Source organism: Lissotriton helveticus, chromosome 4_2 (genome assembly GCF_964261635.1).
Source record: "Lissotriton helveticus chromosome 4_2, aLisHel1.1, whole genome shotgun sequence".
NCBI classification, from domain to species: domain Eukaryota; kingdom Metazoa; phylum Chordata; class Amphibia; order Caudata; family Salamandridae; genus Lissotriton; species Lissotriton helveticus.
In genome coordinates, this window is record NC_136064.1 from 124,290,363 (window position 1) to 124,296,362 (window position 6,000).

At 42.9% G+C, this 6,000-nt stretch overlaps 1 pseudogene across 1 annotated transcript in view; it reads left to right on the plus strand.

Annotated features, from left to right (window-relative positions):
* Nucleotides 1-3,200, plus strand: part of LOC144752091 (nicotinamide N-methyltransferase-like) — a 71,096-nt pseudogene extending 67,896 nt beyond the window's left edge. The window contains exon 3 of the transcript XR_013594024.1: nt 2,521-3,200. The product of XR_013594024.1 is annotated as a nicotinamide N-methyltransferase-like (transcript). The remainder of the gene's footprint in view (nt 1-2,520) is intronic.
* The last annotated feature ends 2,800 nt before the right edge of the window (nt 3,201-6,000 follow it).

Here is a 6,000-nt window from a genome sequence, read left to right on the forward strand (position 1 = left end):
TTCAATGAGTAGATAGAGCTTGAATTTCAAAGCAGCTTTGTCAACTCTACCTTTTAGTGCAAGTTGGAGTCCCCTAGGAGGACAGGTTTGATTTTGTTATTCTGAATTCTATCAGTTTTTCTGCAAAGAGAGAGTTATCATTGGGATGGTGGTAGCTGGTGTAAATTTGTTGTACCTCATTTGCAGATTTCACGTGTGCTGATAGAGATTAATAGGTAAACCTGTTTATATTTCATACTCTGAAATGGGTTTCTGTGAATGAGTGCCACTTAGTGGGGTTGGGGTTGTCCAATATCGCAAGGGAGGAGACATTGTAAACAGGTTTCTCTTAAGGAAAGCAGGTCAAGGATATTTTTTTATTTTTTTTAATTACTTTGTTTTTGAGTTTATCAAAGCAGGCAGACAACATTACAGCACATCTGGGCATGCCGCCCACTTCCCCCACCCTAAACCAACAAGCATATTCAAAATTCAAAAAAACCTAAAGCCCCAGCTTACATATTCGATATTCCACCGACATGTACCCAGGACAGAAGTGGAGTACCTGCCCCCGGTCTATGTATGCCTGTTGTACTGCGGCCATCAAGAAACAAGTCTACCCCCATCCGCTCCTATCTAACCACCCCTCCCCCCATGCCCACCCTAACCCAACACCCCCTTGACCCACCCCAAAACCCCGGAACCGGTGTGCCGCAAGCAAAAAAAAGAAAAAGACAAATACCATGGATTATCCATCTTGCGACGCCCCGGCAGGAGTCGGAGCCTCTGTGAGTCTGAGCAGTGGCAGGTATTTAGGGCAAGTCACTTCATTAAATTCTTGTGACAGCAAGGCAAGGAGCGGGCGCCATACCTCCTGGAAGGAGCCTGTCGAGGCCATTAGGGTGGCTTGTATACGCTCCATGCCAACCACATACTACAACTTATGCAACCGCCCTGTATGCAAGGGTCTATTCTTGGAGCCCCAGAGAGACAAGATGTGATGTACAGCTGCCCCCAGGGGGATCCCCATTTGTTTTCCCCATATAGATTTAAGTGGGAAGGTGAGTGCATTAGGTAAGCCTAGGAGAGTGTAGGCAGGGAATCGAGGAATCTCTGTTTCACAATAATTGTCTACATCTGTACGGACTCCATCCCAAAATCCCCTCTCCTCCCTGCACTCCCAAAGTAAATGAGTCAAAGCTCCGGTTTCCCCGCACCCCCTCCAACACTCAGAGCTGTGAGCTTGGTTAATTTGGTGTAGATGGGCCGGCGTTAGATGCCAGTTGGTGGCGACCTTGACCGTGGCTTCCCTGCTCCGAACATTCCAAGGTGTGAGGTGAGTCCTGTGATAGATATGTTGCCACTCTGTTGGAGAGAGACTATGGCCCAGTTCCTCTTGCCACCGGCGTTGGCCCACCGACTTCTCCTGCCGCACTGGAGGGAGCAGCATGGGGTACAATTCATAGATCATTTTACAATCTGAGTGCTTGGAAAGGAGCCATTTCTCGAAGGTTTACGGCTAACTCCGGGGCGCATATCAGGATGGAATAACCAGTGGCTGAGCTGAAAGTATTAAAATCGTTTGGGATCTTTAATATTGTACCAATCAGGCAGAGCCGAAAAAGGGATGAAGCCCTGAAGATCAAAAAGGTGACCCCGTGATCTGCATGGCGAGTCACGCCACTGAGGGAAAGCTAGCGCATCAGCACCGGGAGGGAAGTCCGGGTTATCAAAAAGAGGACTGAGAGGTGAGGGGGTTAAGGATATTTTTGAGGATCAAGTTTACAATGTAAAAATTATGTTTGAAATTGAGTGTAATATTTGCGGTAGACATTTGAAGAGGAAAGGATTCAGTGGATGCTCTGGCTGCCTGAATGAGGTTAAGGGGTGAGTACCATTGGGCCAAGACTTGGGGGACACCAGTCTCCTGGTGTTAGGTGTTACCAGTATCTGGAAAGAGTTACTGTGGGGACTATTTTGTTTTGCATCTTGATATCCAAGCAAAAGTCTATCAATGTGCTCAGAGAACAGTTTGGAAGTAGTTGAAATTGGTTCCCATGATGTTTCTTGTGTGGGTGAGAGAGTTTAGTTGCTTAAAAGGTTGATTAACAGCGAGGGGAAATGACTGCCCCATTACAATTGCACGTATAATCTGTCATATGGAAGATGCACTGGTTGTAACAAATCAATCAATGACTTGATCAAAATGCCTAAGTTTTGGAATTGCTAAAGAGTCTACTCATGAACATACACAATGCTCTTTTCTATCAAGCAGACAACTCATTCAAAAAGATCAACATTGACAGCAGTATGTTTATTTGGAAGCAAGTGAAGGGTGTAATGCAAAGGTTTATATATGATGAGTTCATAGATTGTAAATTGTTCAGAGTGGTACAAAGTCTGAAGCACTGGTCGTGGAGGCAGCAAACTTGAACATTTCTATGAATTGTTAAATAACAGCCATCAAGGCAGCATATTTTAGAAAAAATTGTGAGTAAGCAACTAAAAGCATGCTAATCAAGGTGTATCTATTCCTTTCAGTGAAAAATGGATTGAGAAGCAAGATATGTTAAAAACAAAACTAAAAGAAGTTCTCAAACATGATGTCATGAGCTGTAACCCGCTGTCTCCCGGCATCCACTCCCAGGCTGACTGTCTGGTCTTGGCACACTGTTTGGAGCACTTTGTCACAGACAAGAAGTCCTACTGCGAAGCTCTGAAAAATGTATCTACACTGTTAAAGACAGGAGGACATCTAATAATGACTGCACTTCTCCAAACAACATTTTACATGTGTGGTGACGTTAAGTTTCCTCTTTTCTGGTTGGAGGAGGATTTTCTGAAGGATGCTGTCAAGGGGGCTGGGTATGTCATTGAGGGGTTTCACATTTATGGTCGGCATTCAGAAAAGTTGTATTCTTTAACAGATTATAAATATCTTGTCTTTTTAAAAGCACGCAAAGAAAGAGAAATGTAATCTTCCTGTAGAGGAACTGACCATAAGGCACACTGATGGAAAAGCAAGACTAGGAGAGTATGGCATTTATTTAGCATTTTCACCATAATATCTTTATTACTTCATTTAAATCATTCTGAAATATTATTAAAAGCTGAGCATGTTACATCAAGCTGATTATAAGAAGTTGAGGGACAAGTGTAATTAGAACTGTTTGTGAGTAGTTGATGCATAAATCCAATCATTAAACAATGACGCCATCCTACGTAGTCTACATGCCTTTCTTTTTGAGTACTACTGACTTCACATGTTTTGATTTTAAGGTCACCAACAGGTGAGCAAGGAAGCAATTCCTTTTTGTTTAGTTACCCTCACACCCCGAGTGGTGTCATGCTTCATCATCGGGTCTACCCGATGCCTATAAGTCGGGGAGGGCTCAATCACAGTGTTGGAAGCTCTTTGAAGTTATAGAAGACCAGGGGGACTATGAAGAAAAAAAATCCCTGACAGATCCCCGGTTTCACTTTATTTTTGGGTCAGTCAGGGTTATTAAACTTAAAATGCGGGTCAATGTAGGAGTATTATGGTCCTAGGACCCTAGTGCCAACATGTTTCAGTCCATATGCGGCCATAAAGGTCCAGGACTTTCCAGGGCTAGGGTTGGCTTCCCTGGGGTTCAGAAAAGGGGATTCCCTATCCGGTCAGCGAAGAAAGGGCAGAGTAGCTGCTCCTTATGTGTGTGATAAACAATGTATCTATCACGTGTGGGTCTCCATCCAAACTTGGTGGCACTAGGGTCTAAGGTTCATAAAAACTCCTACACTAACTCACATTTTAAGTTTTTTTAATAACTCTGACAGAAAGTGACTTGCTGCACTGCACTAAATCCTCACAAATATGCCTGTAGTTTGTAAACTAAAGATTACTTATTGTATATGCGTTTTACTAAGACCTACTTTCTAATTCCTCACAAGGTCTGTAGAGATAGGAAATCCGGTGATCTATTACCTCTAGAAAAAACATTTGTGACACGGTTGTAAGTTTGGCAGAGAAGTTACTCCATTCCAAATTTCCCATCCACATTGTTACACGTGTCATATTACATGACATACTCATAATGTCAGGCTCTTTTGTGACAGAGTAATCCTTTAACTTAACTCTAAATCAGACTTAAGCTTTTGAATGAATATTTACCGTGGTATAAGGTGCCTGTTTGGTGGCAGAATTGTATTTTTTTCAAGAATGGGCACTTTCCTGCACTGATACAAGCGTGAGAGGAGTTTTCTTCTTTCGTTGTGTGCTGCAGAATGACAATGACTATGTGCCTACCCCACATAATTGTTTCCGCTATTGGAGACTGTAACACTTGGGGGACAGTTCTTTCTGATGTCTATACTCTCAGTCATGGCACTCCTGTGATATCTGGTCTGAACGCAGACAAGAAGAGTATGTGAAACCGAAAATATAGACGCAATGCTCATCCGACTTGAGGAAAAAAAGGGAAGAAAAACCTCCTCTATATATATAAAGCGCCTTTTCAGAAAAAGATAAATATGCCACAGACACTGAGAACCCTCCTCCTTCACAGGAGTTTGGCGGCGACTTTCCTTGACAGCGCTGCAGAAGTTACCATAGTGCCCCCCAAAACTCCAGGAGTTTCTGGTGGTGAAAGCAACTGATACTTTTATTACCATTGAGACCCCAGACAGAAACGTCGCCACTCCAGAGAGATTACATCAAACCGTATCTTATATTGAGAGATATAATACTGGCAGGGGGAGGGCCTGATTATTATGAGGTGTGGACCATTAGGAGCAATACATCAACCTGCTCTTCTATTGGGTTGATAAGGCTGTGTTCATGGCAGAGGAGGGACCTACAGTTCATAACCTATGAACCATATGTGTAACCTTTGTGTCAGTGACCCTCACCTCCTTTAAACATGTCAAAGTAAAATTACACTAGGAGCTCTTTTATACCCTCATTTCAAAACCTAGAACTGGGCATGCTAAACCATGGAAATTAGCCTAAGGTCAAGTCTCACATCGGCAGAGTAGGTCCCCTTTTTTTGGAGTGTTTACGCCAGGGGTCCTAGCCATTAGGCTTATTTGGGCATGGAGGCTGCAGATTGGCTTGCCTTTGGTATGCCTTTGGCGTGCTAGTACTGTGCTCGCTTCCCAGATCCCATTTATAGGACCAAGAAACTAGTAGAGTGCTATTCTGCTTAGAGTCTCTATGATATTTCAGCCCACGAGACTCTATGGTTGTTTCACCATACACGTTCAGCTCCCAAACTAACAGTCCAGTCCTTTTGGAATGGCAGATGTAATTAAACTAGCTGGCAGTTTTTGAAAACCTTTAAAACACCACATCCAGGTCAAATAACAGTTAACAGATTCAAAGCTTTCGAGCACACAAGTAATTAAACGAAGAGCTGTGCATTGCTTTATCTCACGATATGATCGCGACATTCAACTGCGCACCCTTTAAGCGATATTCTGGACATACGTAACTTTGTATTTTGACATTCTTCCTACGTAGATCGACTGACATCCACAGTTCCTGTAGAAATCCAGACAGGGTGAGGATGTAATACTCCCTTCCTTTCTGCTAGTGTCCCGGACCATGTTAAACGAGTTTATGCAGCAAAATGGGCTCTTGCACTAGCCCCTGCACTATATCACAATCATGTTGGCTGGGTAAAAGACTCTCCTTCTCATGTAATACCTATAAGGCCAAGCCTTCAAGTCATTTGTAATATGAAACACACAAAGCATGGCACTTGTAAATAAAAAATACAAAACAGCCTCGAATATATCCAACACATTTTTCAGTCGCAATCTAGCACTTGAAAGCAGGCATTGCAATCTACTCTGAATAAATGTGGATTTACTTCATCATCCGTAAGGTAAATGTCATCGACGTAGGTTACATGTCTCGGTCAATATCATGTAGAATTGCACTTGGTTTTTAATGAAGTACACAATGCTCCCAATGGCTACAAGAACAGCCCAGGGCTAGTTACTATGCGCATTATGTTAATGCTACACAATATTGACCCAGAC